We start from the raw sequence: 16,655 nt of genomic DNA, 5'->3' as shown, positions 1-16,655 counted from the left end.
CTAAAAATATTTTAGTAGCGTGTGCTATGTGGGATATTGTTTGAGATGTGGCCCCATGTCCCCTTCAATCTGAATGGTGAGGCTAACTTTAAATAAGAAGGTCTAAGTTTATATTTACTTTATGATTATGCATATCTGTTATGTTTGAATAACTATTTAAACACTATAAGAAATTGTATTTGAATTTTACTCCTTTGTTGTCTTAGCCTTTGTTGTCTTAGCTCATAACTTTGAAATCCATAACTTTGAGAATCCAGTCTTAGCATGTAAAGCAATTTAGCCTCAGGAGCACTTCGGTCTCTTGACACGGTCTGTAATTCCCCTGGAAAAATGCCTAGACAATCAAGATGTATGTAAGTAATCTAGCCTCGGGAGCACTCTAGTCTCTTGACACGATCTGTCATTCCCCTGGCAGAATGCTTAGAGAATCAAGTCATGCAATGTATAGTATTAAGAAATCTAACCTCGAGAGCACTCTGTTCTCTTGACACAGTCTGTAATTTTTTTGGCAGAATGCTTACAAAGTCATACAATAAATAGTATGTAAGAAATCTAGTCTCGGGAGCACTCCGATCTCTTGACATGGTCTGCAATTCCCTTGGCAAAATGCTTAGAGAATCAAGTTGTGCAATGTATAGTATGTAAGCAATCTAGCCTAGGGAGCACTTCAGTCTCTTAACATGGTTTGTAATTCCCCTTGCAGAATGCTTAGAGAATCAAGTCATGCAATGTATAGTATGTAAGTAGTCTAGCCTCGGGAGCACTGTGGTCTCTTGACACAATCTGCAATTCCCTTGGCAGAATGCTCACAAGAATCAAGTTATGCAACGTATAGTATGCAAGCAACCTAGCCTTGGGAGTACTCCAGTCTCTTGACACGGTTTGCAATTCCCCTGGTAGAATGCTCACAAGAATCAGATCGTGCAATGTATATTATGTAAGCAATCTAGCCTTTGGAGCACTCTGGTCTCTTGACACGGTCTGCAATTCCCCTGGTAGAATGCTCACAAGAATCAAGCCGTACAAGAATCAAGACCTAGGGATTTAACTTCATTCCTTTGATATTAAATTGAGCATCTACAAAATATAGTTTATCTACCAAATTGTGCAATCAATGTAAGTGATATGGATCTCATCGAAGCTTGAAACATCCCAAATCTCTAACTAAACTTTCGTGTGAAATTCCACATTGTGCATCAAAAGATGGATTGTAAAACTCTAAAGGACTACTAAAGGAAGAATGGACTATATCCAAGAAACTATGTTGCCCAATGTACAGGTGGTGTATGGCTTCCCTTAAAGATTCACGCATTCCAATTATATCTGTCAAAATAGCTTATTATTTTATTTTACATATGGTCTCAAAATTGTGAGGGGAAGCATGGGTCCTTCAAAATTTTGAATTGAAATATAGTAGAAATGGAATAAAGGGTGCTTTTCAAACTGAAAAATTGTCAGATGCATTAATAATTAAGATCCGAATTCAATAAAGAAACTATAATATTTCATCATTCTATAAAATTTCCTTTTATATCTCATACATCTAGTATATGGTTTGGAAGTTAGGATATTCAAAAATTTTAAAGAAAGTGATGCAAAAACATAAATATGAAAGCATGTAAATTAAAGAAAAGTAAAGCGACATAAATTGAGAAAAAGGTATGGTTTGAGTGATAATAAGCTTAATAACTTTGTGCACTTTATGATGAGATAATAAACACTATCTTTTCCTAATATAAAAAGTGGCATATAGGCAACATGATGCTAGTGCATGCATCATATTGAATATAAAAACTTGCACTAAATCAACATAATGCTACTATATGCATCATATTTAATATAAAAACTCCCATTAGATCAACATAAGGTTAAAGTTTGGGCCATCTTCTTATAAGCTTGTGCCATTTTATTTATAGTTCAATTCAAGTTACTTCATGCGAATCTCTAGTAGCTAGTGACAATTTGGGAGCATGCAAGGGAAACAAAATTGGATAAGGTGGAGTAAATACATGAGATTTTGGGAATTGAAAAGATCAAAAGTTGAAAATATGTTCTATTAGATACTAGTATGGGTGTAAAGCATGCATCTCCATGACATACAAATTAAAGGGTTTTATTCAATTATACTATACAATTTCTTATAAGTAGCATCTATTTCAACTTACACTGAAATGTACAAGAGGAGGGCAAAAACTATAGGCTTCTCAAATTTTAAATTTATTGAAGGGATATAATTATTGATCAAAAAATTCACAATAGGGGTATATAAAATAGATAAAATGTGGTTACAGAGGGGTTTTTTAAATACCTTTCGAATGCACATTGTATAGCTAGCTTATGTAAGGTGGACCCCCTGAGATAATGGGGACCATCCAATGACCTTGTGTTATCATCCATACCATCATTAGTAACTTTCACAATCCTCATCTTTGCAAATGACCACTGATCCCAGTGTTCAAACCCCAAAACTTGACCTTCTGCTATGTTCTTATTTGCAAATGATATCGTTTGGAAAATATCTCCCACACTAAAGTCCAAAGAATTGCACTTTGTATTCCTGATGATATGTGTTGGATAAGTCTCATCTCTATCCCATGCAATAAATGATTTATTGAAAACATTATAAGGCATAACATCTCCAAGTACTTCCATATCTCCACTTTTATGCTTTAGCTCAACATGTGCACTAAGAATCTTTGATACAATAACTGCAACCTTATCTTCGCCAAGTCTTTGAAAGTGACAAAGAGAATTTGGATCACTATCATGGATTAATTGTAGCAAATGCAACTACTTCTCTTTGGCAACATAATATCACCTCCATCCCAGGAATGAAATATTTTGCCATCTTCCTGTGGAATAATTATAGAAAATATTAGTCTCTTTTGAATATTTTTCCTATAAGTTGTAACTTTTTATTAAATTAATCTCTTTTATTTTACTTTTACTGTATTTTATTAATTTTTTATGGTGATACAAGGATACAAGCATTTAGCTAATAGAATCTCTACTTTAAATTTGTGATTTTAGAGTTTAGAATCTCGACCATGCAAAGCATATCGAGAATGGGCACAATACTTTGCATGCAAAATCAAATTTGAAGATAGTCTTACCCTTCTTTTGTTGTGGCATAGGTTGCATCTAGAACTTAATAGCTCTTACTATATGAGAGTACACACATGTTTGTGGACCTTATGTAGAAGTTTGTAATTGTGGCCTCCCTTGGATGTTTTTTTGTACCAAAAAGCTCCGATTACTACATCCCACTTGTCATAGGTTGTTCCCCAATCATCCCTAAGTTTTTTCTCGACCTTGTACTTAGATTTTGTCCACTGCAATAGAAAGTATGGGTCATCTTCTGAGAGTGCTCTCAACGGAAGCAAGAATGGAAGAAGGAGAGAGAGAGACAGAGAGCCACACAAGTTTTGGTGGGTGCAGAACCACCCTAATCTTCTTTTTCATTCATTTATATATGTGTTTGAGTATTGTACATAACTGGGGTTAAGGCACAGTGACCTTTAACCCCCACAACCTCCCACTTAAAGGACAATGTGCCTTTAAGGGAGAACAACCAGTGAGCATACTATCCAATGCCCATCAATACACGACAATACTCAAACCGCTGACTAGGTAGACTCTTCGTCAGCATATCTGCAGGGTTATCATCTGTATGAACCTTGACAAGCTCTACGCGCTTGTCCTCAAGTACCTCCCTGATGAAATGGTACCTGACCTCAATGTGTTTGGTCTTTGCATGAAAGACTGGATTCCGTGCTAGCTGAATAGCACTCATGGAATCACTATGCAATGTCGGTACACCTGTATGAATCCCCAAATCTCCCACTAGCCGATCAAGCCATATAGCCTCCTTGCAACCCTCTGTGGCTGCAACATACTCAGCCTCTGTGGTAGACAAAGCCACACACTTCTGTGCACGAGACATCCACGACACTGCACCACCTGCAAAGGTGAACACATAACCAGAAGTGGATCTCCTACTATCCACATGCCCTGCATAGTCTGAATCTGTGTACCCAAGTACACGCATGTCTCCTTTACCAAAGCAAATGCACATCTCCTTGGTACCCTTCATGTACCTCATGATGCACTTAACTGCCTCCCAATGCCTCTTTCCTGGATTAGCCATATACCGGCTAACAACTCCCACTGCAAATGCAATGTCTGGTCTAGTAGCTATCATAGCATACATAAGACTCCCAACTGCTGATGCATAAGGAACCTTGGCCATCATGGCCCTCTCCTCATCTGATTTGGGACTATCTGTATGACTTAGTTTCACATATGGAGGCAATGGAGTACTCACTGCCTTCCCCCCCTCCATATTGAAACGCTGTAATACTTTTGTAACATACTCTTTTTGTGAAAGCCAAAGGAGCTTCCTACTCCGATCACGCGTGATGCGCATACCAAGAATATGACCTGCAAGTCCCAAATCCTTCATATCAAAGGCCTCATGCAACTTGGCCTTTAATGCATCTAGCTCATAAGTATTCTTGCTAGCCAATAGCATATCATCCACATATAGTGCCAGGATTATTAGGCTATTATCCTTAGCCCTTTTAGTGTAGAGGCAGTGATCAATTTCACTCCTTCTGAAACCCTGGGACCGAATGAAAGCATCAAACTTCTGATACCATTCTCTAGGTGCTTGCTTAAGACCATAGAGACTCTTTTTCAGCTTGCAAACTAAATTCTCTTTGCCCTTTTCTTCAAAGCCTTCCGGCTGCACCATGTAAATTTCCTCATGCAAATCCCCATGCAAGAAAGCTGTCTTGACATCCATCTGCATAAGCTCCATATCCTCTATTGCCACTAGTCCAAGCATGCATCTAAGTGTGGTCATCTTCACAACCGGAGAGAATATCTCATCAAAGTCCACACCCTTCTCTTGCTTGAACCCTTTAGCAACCAAACGGGCCTTGTACCTAGGCACATCATCACCTGTGACCTTCATTTTGTAGACCCATTTACATGGCAATGCTTTCTTTCCATGTGGCAAAGAAACCAAGTCCCAAGTCTTATTCTTCATAAGTGAACTCATCTCTGATTGCATAGCATACTCCCACTTGCGTTGATCCTCACGCATCATAGCCTCTTTGTAGCAAGAAGGCTCCCCGCAATCAGTACGCATCACATAGTCTACCCCTGGAACAAACCTATCAGGCGGTCTAGACACTCTAGATGATCTTCTCAAGGGCATTTCAGCTTGCTGTCCCATTTGCATATCAGCCACATTTGGCTCATCATTTCCACCAATAGATGATCCATCATCTACCCTTGATTGTATACCTGTGGGAGTACTTGGTTGTACCATTTCTTGCACATTTGGTGCATGGACAGCTTGCTGTCTATCAACATATGCAGGTGGATTCACATCCTGGAAAGTGATTCTCCTCATTTCCACATCCCTCATGGGTGCCTTATGCATCTTCTTCTCATTGAAGACCACATCATGGCTGCGTATGATCTTCTTTGCTTCTGGATCCCAGAGACGATAGCCCATCTCTCCACTTTCACCATAACCTAGAAAGATGCATTTCCTAGACTTAGGATCTAGCTTCTTTCGAAGCTCTTTTGGCACATGTGCATATGCCTCACACCCAAATATACGCAAATGAGAGTAAGAGGGCTTCTTGCCACTCCACGCCTCTTCAGGAATACCACCATCCAAACTCTTACTAGGTGATCTATTGATCACATGCACTGCAGTCTTCATTGCCTCAGCCCAAAAACCACTAGAAAGACTTGCATTGGAAAGCATGCATTGCAACCTTTCTTGAATGGTACGATTCATCTTTTCTGCAACTGGATTTTGCTCTGGAGTACGAGGGGATGTGAGCTCCCTCTTAATCCCACGTGTATCACAGAAATGCTGAAAGTCATGAGAGAGATACTCTCCACCATTGTCAGTCCGTAGGCATTTAAGCATTCTACCTGACTGATTCTCAACCAAGGCCAGCCATTTCTGAAATACCTGGAACACATCACTCTTCCGAGCTATAGCATAAGCCCACACTTTCCTAGTTGCATCATCAATGAATGTCACATAGTATTCAGCCCCGCCTAATGACCGTGTAGGCATGGGACCACATACGTCTGAATGCACCAAATCAAGCATTTCAAACTCTTTCTTTCCCCTTCTTTTATGGGCTGATTTAGTCTGCTTCCCATAGAGACAATGCTCACAAAATTCAAAATCAGAGAAACTCAAATGCGGTAGATAACCCAAACGGCATAAGAGTTTCATTCCATTCTGGCTCATGTGCCCCAACCTGCAATGCCACAAAGAAGTGCCTGGCTGCTCGGTTATTGCAACAACATGATCAAATACCCCTGATACATGTAAGGGATACAAAGTCCCACACTTGGCACCCCTGGCCAAAAGCATAGAGCCCTTCTGAATTTTCCAACTCTGAAAGCCAAAAGTGGTGTGAAAACCAGCATCATCTAGCTGACCCACTGAAATAAGACTCTTGGTCAGCTTAGGCACATGTCTCACATGTTTCAAAACAAATGTAGACCCATTTGCAAAAGAAAACTTTATGTCACCTGCTCCCACTATGTCACATGCATAGTCATTTCCAAGATGCACACAACCTGTCTTTCCACTATCATAAGTGGAGAACCATTCCCTATGGGGAGTAACATGGAATGAAGCACCAGAATCCAAAATCCAATCCTGGGAATATGCATCATCTGAAGTGGTAAGCAACTCTGCAGATAAACTAGACATGAAGAGAACATCATTGTCACTATCATGTGTGACTGCATTGATCTCCTCGATCTTCACTTTTCCTTTGTCCTCCCTTGGACTCTCTTCCTTTTGATTTGCACCCCAATTTGCATTCTTTTTCTTATCCTTTTGCTCTCTTTTCAGCTTGTAGCAATCCTTTTTCATATGGCCCTTCTTGCCACAATGGTAACACTCAATGTTCCGTGCCCTGGATTTGCTACGAGACTTCCCTCTTTCTTGGGACTTCCCCCTGAACTGTGATCTGCCCCTTTGCACATTTAAGGCTGCATCCTGCTTGTTGCCATCCATAGACTTCCGTCTAATCTCCTCGGCCAACAAGCTACCCACAACATCATCAAATTTCAGTACTCCACCAGGTGCAGAGTTACTGACAGCTGTACGGAAGGTATCCCATGAGGATGGCAATGAACATAAGAGAAATATTGCCTTAGTCTCCGCATCAAAATTCATTTTCTGAGCCTGAAGCTGGCTGAAAATAATATTGAATTCATTCAAGTGAGAAGCAATGGAGACCCCTTCCTTCATCTGCAGCTCAAACAACCTCTTCATGAGGTAAACTTTATTAGAGGCAGTGGCACACAATTTCTTCCACAAATCTTCCGTAGTCTGCTCATTTACTACTGTGAAATAAACTGACTCTGCAAGATGAAGTCTAATAGTAGACTTTGCTAATGCATCCAACTCATTCCAATCATCCTCAGACATATTTGCAGGCTTAGCTTCAATCCCTGCCAAGGGTTTAATCTGCTTCTTTTGAATAAGCACATCCCTTATCTGTTCTTTCCACAAAGAAAAGTTTGTCCCATCAAACTTTTTAATGCTGAAAAACTCCTTTTCAGGCATGGAAGAGGATGCCATGATGCAAATAAAGCAAAATCCCAAATGCTAGTGCCTGCAAGAGAGAATCACACCAAATACCAGGTGCACCCAAATGTGTATGCCACAATAGAGTGAAATATCACCAAAACTCAAAACTCAAAGCATCTGACTCATGTGCATATACTATGCATCCATATGAGCAAATCTGGCCCAAAAGAAAATGCCAATAAGTGCCAAATGACTCAAGCATAAACACTGTCCACTGGCATATGCATCAATAATATCTCATCCAAGAGAGCATAGCACTATCAGTGCATCACCAACAATGTGTCAAAGCTGTCCCTCAGCATAAAATAGCATCCATGTGCAAAGCGTCCATAAAAATAGCATCCCACAAGGCAATTTGGGCCTATCAGCGCATCCAACAAGGACCGCAATGCATCCAAATGGCCTATAAATCATCCACTGCAACCCAATGCATACCACGAATGAGCGCACACTGCTCAAACTGCAACCAGAGTGATCTGCATAAGCTATGCTCAAGAAATCATAGTCCCACGGTAATGAGCGCTACTGAAAATAGAACCTGAGATGCTTCAAAACATGGGCGCCATTGCATAATCTGACTCAGCAAGAAAATCTGCAAATATCTCTCTTCTGCCAGAACTCCAAAATCCCAACCGATGAATGAGAAATGGGAGTCAACACTTATCCACTGCCATGTGGCATAAATCTAAGGTTTCAAAACCTTAGCATGAAAAATGCATAACAGAGAGACGAAATCGAATACACAGAGATTTATAACTCTGAAAATCCTCCACCGAATCACGCAAGAACTGATAGGTAGGGGTTTTTGGGCGTCCGGAACGCAATGGGACAGACGGTTTTGGAAACCGTGGCCTCAATCACTGGGTCCAACACACGGACTGAAAAACGTTTTTGGAAACAGAGCTATCTGTAAACTCCACCGGAGTGCGAATGATGAGCAACATAGAAGTTTTAGGACCTCCTGAGTCCACCGGAACTGACAGATCTGCAAATGGTTGCTCCAAACTTGAGTTTCAACACCCGGGCAAAAAACGCAGGAACTGACACAGTGAGTCAGAAATCCACTGAAATGATCCCAGATTCAAGAATGAAGGTGTTTCCAAGCTCCTGAAGTAATGTGGATACCAAAAGCAAGCAATAGTTGCCTCTACAAGTCAATACGGAGTCTCTGTCATCGAACGGAACAGGGAAAAGCTCAAAAAACGACTTTTTCTTTGAAAGCTCTTAACAGGCTCTCAAAACCACTTCGCAAAGCCAAAGTGACTTTTCCAAAGGTTCCTCCAAGGTCTCTGCACACTCAGATGCAAGTAAAGTCACCCACAAAGCTTCCCACAAAGCTTCTCCTTCCTCCCACAGAGCTGCTGAGCTTCAAGCATTCATGCACGCTCAGCTAGATCACCCGGGCTCTGATACCAGTTGAGAGTGCTCTCAACGGAAGCAAGAATGGAAGAAGGAGAGAGAGAGACAGAGAGCCACACAAGTTTTGGTGGGTGCAGAACCACCCTAATCTTCTTTTTCATTCATTTATATATGTGTTTGAGTATTGTACATAACTGGGGTTAAGGCACAGTGACCTTTAACCCCCACATCTTCCTCGTTCTCCCCAAAATCTGTGACAACTGTAAAGTTATCCCCCTCTTCCAGATAGTCAGTGAGGTCATCAAAACTCTCACCAAACTATGGTGAGTCATTTGTCTCTCCATAGAGGAAAAAAGTTTGTGACTCCATCTGAACGTAGAGGGAAAACTTGAACTCGCTCCCATGTCTTTGTAGTTGCAATGTTCTCACAATCATCATGATCCCCTATGATGCATGCACTACAAAAACAAGAAAGTTTTCTCGTTTTAATCAGTTGGTTGTTTGAAAAGCCTCATATGCTATGCAGACAACGAACTCCTTTAATTTTCTCGCAATCATGCCGACTTCTCCTTTGCACTTCATCCATTTTCACTTCACAAAATGCTTTATGTATTACAGCATTCTTAAGGCTTTGTTTACTATATGTTGAATGCACGCCTATGGAGAGGTTGGTTGTAAGCCATGTTATAGCATCATGGGCATCATTGTGTTTTTCTTAATGGCATGCTAATTGGTGTTTAAACAGAGCTTTTGCTTAACAACAGCACCGCATCCATCATGTTCACCCTTGCCATGGCTAGACCCAAAGAAATTCCACATCATGTCTAGACCCTGGTCAGGGATTTGAACCTTCAGACGAAGTAGAATGCACATGCTGATTTAAATTGAGAGGCAGCACCATCTGACCACACTCAATGTTGTTTTATATTTTTTGCATGGGGATTTTCCCTTTTCAGCCATTCCCAATGCTGTAGAAAAGCATGCTGCACAAACAGGGTGTCATGTTCCCTATCATCTGAAATGTAGAAATGGTAAGTGCATTGCACTATCCTGGACTCTTGTGAGTCAGCAAGTAGATTGGCATCAAGTGTGGAAGAATCAAGCAAATGACTGTACATGATATGCACAAGAATTATTATATGCTTGTTGTACCAATGAGCACTTTGTATCTCATCTTGTTCTTGAAAAGAGTAATTTTCTACAAAATCTATGACAGATGTAATAGTGTCACCCCGGAAAATGGGCAAGGCATGTCTTGAACTACTAATCCTGCCAGTTGGCCATGAAATTGTGAAGCACATATTTTGGGATGGATTGAACCACGTGACCTACAAGCTCCCTTGGCTCGGTGCTCTTATATGATAGTAGCCATCTCTTTTTTATCGGATCCTTCAACATTGACATTTTCAAATCTCCTCCATTTTAGAGCAATGTGGTTGCCTTCCCTCATTTCATTTAGACAGACATTGAATGTCTTCTTCCTTAGCTTCAAACTGCAATGCTTGCATGTGCTGTGAATGCATTCAATCCTGTGCCACTCACAGTGTCCCTTTGGACAAACCACTGGCCCCCACAGAGACCTCAAGCTTCAAAACATGCCCTCCCTTGCAACACATGATGAGGATCTAGTGGCCTACAAACTATGCATTCATTGGGGAGGCGTGGGCATCGATCCCCATGGAGCAATGCTCCAACACGGCCAGATCTCAAGCCATCCATAGCTTCACAGGCCAGATCAAAGTCTATGTGTGTTTTGCAACAACAAACATTCCTGTCTTTGAGTTTCTTGATGTACCAGGGCTTACAATGCTCAAATCTCCTTTGCCCAATTGAAATTTCCGATCTGATCCACAAACTTGAGATACAACTATGTCTGCTGACCCAACATGTGGGAACATTAAAACAATGAGCCCCCTTTTTGTTACTATTAAAAGAATACAAAACACAGTCTAATTAAAGTACATAATGAAGCAAAACAATTTTCAATCACCGTGCTGGTTTAGGACAGTTACAATTTCATTCATCGGGCTGGTTTAGGACAATCACAATTTCAACCACCAAGATGGTTTAGGACACTATCACAGTTTCAACCACCTAGATGGTTTAGCCTGACAGTCTCAACTTCACATATTAGACAAAAACAAGTATATTGCTTTTCATTTCTGAATTTCACCATTAGAAAATAACAATATATTGCTTTTCATTTCTGATTTTCACAATTTAACAGTGATATATGACCCGAATAGCAGGAAATTAAATTTAACGAATTTAAGTACTAAGAAACACAATAATTTCGACCACCGAGCTGGTCAATAACTAATGTCTGTTCAACCACGCTAGTTCAGGACAATCACATAACTGGTGATTGAGTTGAAGCACCCATGGTTGCATGATGTCGGGCTAGTTTAATAAAATAACAATATATTGCAAAATATATTGTTGTTACCATGCCACTGGGCTTGACAACAACTAATGTCTATTCAACCACACTGGTTCAGGACAATCACATCACTGGCGATTGAGATGAACCAACCTATGGTTGCATGATGTTCCAACCACCAGGCTAGTTTAGGACAATCACATTTAGTCCAAGCCTAGTTTAAGAAAAAAAACAACTATCCCAAAGCTCAATCACAAACAACCACTGGGCTGGTTTAGGCACCATTGACCTACATTGTATCTGACATGTGTATGATGTTCTCCTCAAACACCTTGCATCCCATCCACTTCTTACAAATGTCCTTTCTATTGGAGAAACTCTCGTATTTTTGTGCCAAAACGTCATCACTATAGCAATGACTTCCACAGTTAGGCTGTCTCTCCTTTTCTTGCGTTCTATTGAAGCCCACATACTTCTTGGATCGGGATGATCGTGCATTTCTTCTACTCTACGTTCAGCCACTGGAGCCACATTAGTCCTTCTGATTGACATTGTGCGCCCAAGCTGTTTCTACTTTTTTCAAGGGACACGAACATAGCTAATGTCACCCTCTTTGCAGCTAGTTGTTCTAAGCTGTGCACCCCTTTCAGTTTTTGTAGGCCATTTCTCAGGTTAGAGAGCATTGCCTCTTGGGTGTGCATCTCCCGAGGTATTGGTAGGGTTGTTACTCTATAAACTTTAGGGTACAGGCTGAAGCTTGTGAAGACACGAGACTGGTAATCACCTAAATGACCTATCTCAAATACTCCCCCCAATTGTGACACCACAACTCGTGTTCTTCACTACGATGGAAATGATAGAATGCGTGCATCTGCAACCACTTCTTAGTGCTGCTCTGCAAGGAGTCTTCTTTGTTCTCGTTGTTTCTCCCTTTGCACATGTAGCAAAAGTGTCTTTTGTTGCCAATTTGATACCATGCAAGCGCTTTCCTTGACTCGCACTCTGTTCCTTGTGCCTTGACCTGGCTTTTTGGTTTTCTAGTCTCACAGCCTCTATCTGCTTCTCTTGCGAGCCATGGCGAGTTGCATGTTGCCATTGATGCTCGGGGGGTTCACTATGTATAAACCCTCTATATCACATGCGTTCAAGGCCTATTTGTAAAATCCATTATCTGTAATTTTTATTTTTCCATTAATAAAATGTACCCCTTTTCTATACGAATCTGTAAATTTTTTCCAAAATCATTTTGAAAACTCCCTTTTGTAAATTAATTTTTGTAAAATTTAGATATTAAAAATTTACTTCTGTTGAACTCACGTGATAGGGTTACATATGATGACTGACCCCTCCGAGCATTGATGCCATGGCTAGGATCTCTTGCAAGCCATGGCGAACTGCATGTTGTCATTAACGCCATGGCCACAATCAGTCCAAAATACCCCCAAAGAAGCCAGCTGGTTAGGCAAGAAAAGAAAAGAAGACAACTTACCCAAAAGAAGACAATGGCAAACCAAAGTCTATGCAAGGACACGTCGAGGTGTGTGTGGGTTGTAGGGCATTTGCAGGGCGAGGGTAGGTTGCAAGTACTTAATCTTCCAAGATTTGATGGGCGGGAGGTGTGAAAATTTGAAATTCACGAGAGTAGCAAATTTTCAACCATCGATTTTTCCCCCTCCAACGATACACGTCAACAGAATTGGATATCCCAAATAAGTGCAATGTGACCTAAAATGCTTCAAAACACAAATAGGCCAAAGGGCATGCTATCGGGTTTGATGCTGTGTATTATTAAATGCAATGATCTTTGGCATGCTTATGAGCCATATAGCAAGCAAGTACATGGAAAAATAAACAATTCAAAATTGTAAATAGTGTTGGATTTATTAAAATATATTTGCACATGCACAAATTGCACTTTTCTAACTTCCTCCATTTTAGGTTGAATCTAGATACCGATACCAACAACTATCAATGTTTTAGGACCACCATGCACTAGTCCCAATAGTTTGGATTCCAAATTTTCAATCCGTTTTGGTTTTCAACAAATCAAAAGAAAGTTATGGAGCATGCCCTCAAATGGGTATGCATCACTTTAGCACAACATTGGAGGCCCATTAACCCATGCATAATGATATCATTTAGGTGCGTCCTTGGGTTGAGGAGAAGTCATGTAGTGTACTTTAGAATGATAACTTGGTTGCATGTATGTATAGAATAAAATTTTGCAGTTTTTGAATAAATTGCTATAATATCCTATAGTCTTCAGGATGCATGCTTCACATGCAACATAGCACTTGTAATGCTTTAACAGTCTCATTTCATATCCTTATTTTGATCTCATGTTCAAGTTTGGAATGTGTACTACAACTTGAAGATAGTTTGTCGGATTCCGTTGAGCAATGCATAAGTTATGGGTCATGCAAGATACCCATATACAGAATAGTTCCTGAACCTCACCAAAAATGGCTACACCCAAGCAAACAATGACCCTAAAGGTTTGAACTCTTGCAGAATTTCCAATATGTTCGTGGTTGCTCCACCAACACAAAAACTATTAGTCATCTAGAAGAGGAGAACACAAAAGAGACATGATGCAAATTCTGCAATTCTGTAATTCAGTACGTGATATGCATGAACCACAAAGAAGATGAGAGAGAGGTTAAGGATAACCGCCAAGGGACATAACCCTCTAGCTCTCAATGGTGTGAATACACCATTATTTGTGAGTTCTCTCTATAGGTGCCTAGACAACCCCTAATAGAGGAGTCTAGAATTGAGGAGTGGAGAGCTAGTCTCATTCAGGACTTTGAGGGGTGAGGGTTGAGGAGGAGGGACAATGGAGGAGTAGGAGGAAGGAGGAGGAGGAGGAGGGAAGAGGGGGAGGAGGAAGGAGGGAGTACAAGGTAGGGAGTGCAAGGGTAAGGTCATGCTAGAACATGATACTGTAAGATAGCATGGACACAATGGATATCAGTCACATGAACACAATAGTGAGCTTGAACACTAAACCCCAAAGAGTGGGAGCATCATTCCATTGAGAGATATTTATACATGTTGGTATCTACACAATCTGTGGGTACCTCTAGGGTGGGACCTGTTTTGTACGAGACCTGTTGGACTTAGAGCCCCTCCACTTTTTGGGTGGACCTTTTGGGTCTCTACACAAAGTGGGGGGACCTTTTGAGTCTCTAGGGGGACCTTTTGAGTCTCTACACAAAGTGGGGGGACCTTTCAAGTCTCTACACAAAGTGGAGGACCTCATGAGTCCCTACAAAAAGTGGGGGGACCTCATGAGTCCCTACTGAAAGTGGGGGGACCTAAAAAAATGTAGGCTTTTAGTCTTTCTCCTTCTACTTTTAGTCTTTATCTCTCTAGATCTTGATTTTGCAAATATGGTTGGATCTTTTCTAGAGAAGATTTTGGCTATCCTCATCCTTTAAGATTCATTTTACCATCTTGTAGGCTCAAGATATTACAAGAGAACCTTTGCCACTACTCTACACACAGAATGATCTCATCGTTGTTGCTCTAAATTGCATTTTAGCCCTTGTGACCATAGGTTTAACATTTGATTACCTATCCTTGATTTATGGTTGAGTCTATAGATGATGTTGTGCTACAGTAGTTTTTACCCAATGAGTATGGTAAAGATGGCACCAGCTCATAGATGGATTAAGATTCTTGTCAATCTTTCCTTGTAATCCATGAAAATTGTAGATTGTTTGCTTAGTTTTAGATAAGCCACTATCAACCATGTCTTCAAACAAACACACATACCACCCTTGAAGATATGCGTATCTTTGGAAGAAGAGACTGGTTGTTTGAGCATCCATCACTTGATTTGGTCTGAAACTGAGCAAGGTAAATGGTCATCAATGGTGAGGGACATCTCTAGCATTACTACTAAAGCTTCAATATATTTGGTGCTCTCCTTGAGTGTTTTTTCATAACTACCCATATGTGATGTATGTTTGTCCAAGGCTCTGATGAGAGTGTTTCTTGGCTTTTCTATATGACCTTGGAGTTTCTATTGATTTGTGAGGAGCACCTTTCTTATCTAGATCATGATGATTGGCATCCCATCGGTAGTGACACGGTACCGCATCAAGTGTGGGATGCATTCAAAGGAAGATGGATCTTGCAAATACTCAAGAAGGTATTTTTCTTTGAGAAATTTTGGTCTAAGCCAAGAAGGTTGTGGCTCTAATTTGTTGCTTATGTCTGGAGTGATTTGTGCTTGGTGAATGTGCATTGAAATCCTAGAGAGATCCCATCCTCGTTTGATTGCATAACTAGGTATTACTTCCAAAAATCACCAATGGGATTACCAGGCATGGGAATACTATCTATATTCTTACACAACTCCCATGTGGGTGTGTGATTTGGATTATCCAATTCATGAAGCTCATTGACAGAATCATTAATGGTGCCTTCCATTGGAAACTCACTTGAGATTTGAGGAATATGTGGTCTTAGGGGAGAGGAAGAGGTTATAGGGAACAAACATGGGGTGGAAGCAAGTAGTAAATTTGAGAAGGTAGAAGTAGGGATGCTGGTGGAATGTGGAGGGAGTGTAGGGAAAATGGATTTAGAAACTTGATAGTCCTCAAGGGAAGGATTTTCAAGTGATGGAAAAAAGTTGAGGTGTTATTGGATGGCATGAGTTAGATTCTTGGATTAGGAGGTAGTGTTGAGAGGCATGGGCACAAAGGCATGGCAAGGAATATAGGTTAGCATTTATTTCTAGAATGGTATGGAGGATGCCACTAGAGTTAGGGAGGGCTGCCACTAGAGTTAGGGAGGGATGTGAGAAGATCAAAAAAGAAAGTGGCAAGGTAGGAAAAATTAGATTGAATGTAGACCACATATTCCTCTAGCAAATCTTTGTCACTTCTGGTAGGTATTGTCAGCTTCAATGTAGGATTGTCTAGGTGATTGTTGCAGCAAGGGTAGGAGTCCAGCTACTCCCAGGGGATTCACTCTTCATTAATGGGGGGCATCACCTACGTGCATGAACTTCAATAAAACCCCCTATTAAGATCCACATAGGATGATAAAATACCCCTATTTAAGCTTATAAGATACCACCAAAATTCTATTATGTCCCCCCCTTTCCTTAATTTATCTACATTCTTTCTCAAGGATTTAGATTACACAATAAGCAAATTAGGATTACTATTTAAAACCATGCACACTGAACAAAACTTCTTCGAACTAGTTACCCAAGGTAGCCTATCCTATATCCCCCTCTTAAATATGGCATGGCCCTCCTAA

This window comes from Dipteris shenzhenensis, chromosome 27 (assembly GCF_047967505.1).
Source record: "Dipteris shenzhenensis isolate YYH24624 ecotype China chromosome 27, Dip_SZ_1.0, whole genome shotgun sequence".
Lineage (NCBI taxonomy): Eukaryota > Viridiplantae > Streptophyta > Polypodiopsida > Gleicheniales > Dipteridaceae > Dipteris > Dipteris shenzhenensis.
The sequence above is the reverse complement of the archived record's forward strand: the minus strand, read 5'-3'. Positions refer to the sequence as shown.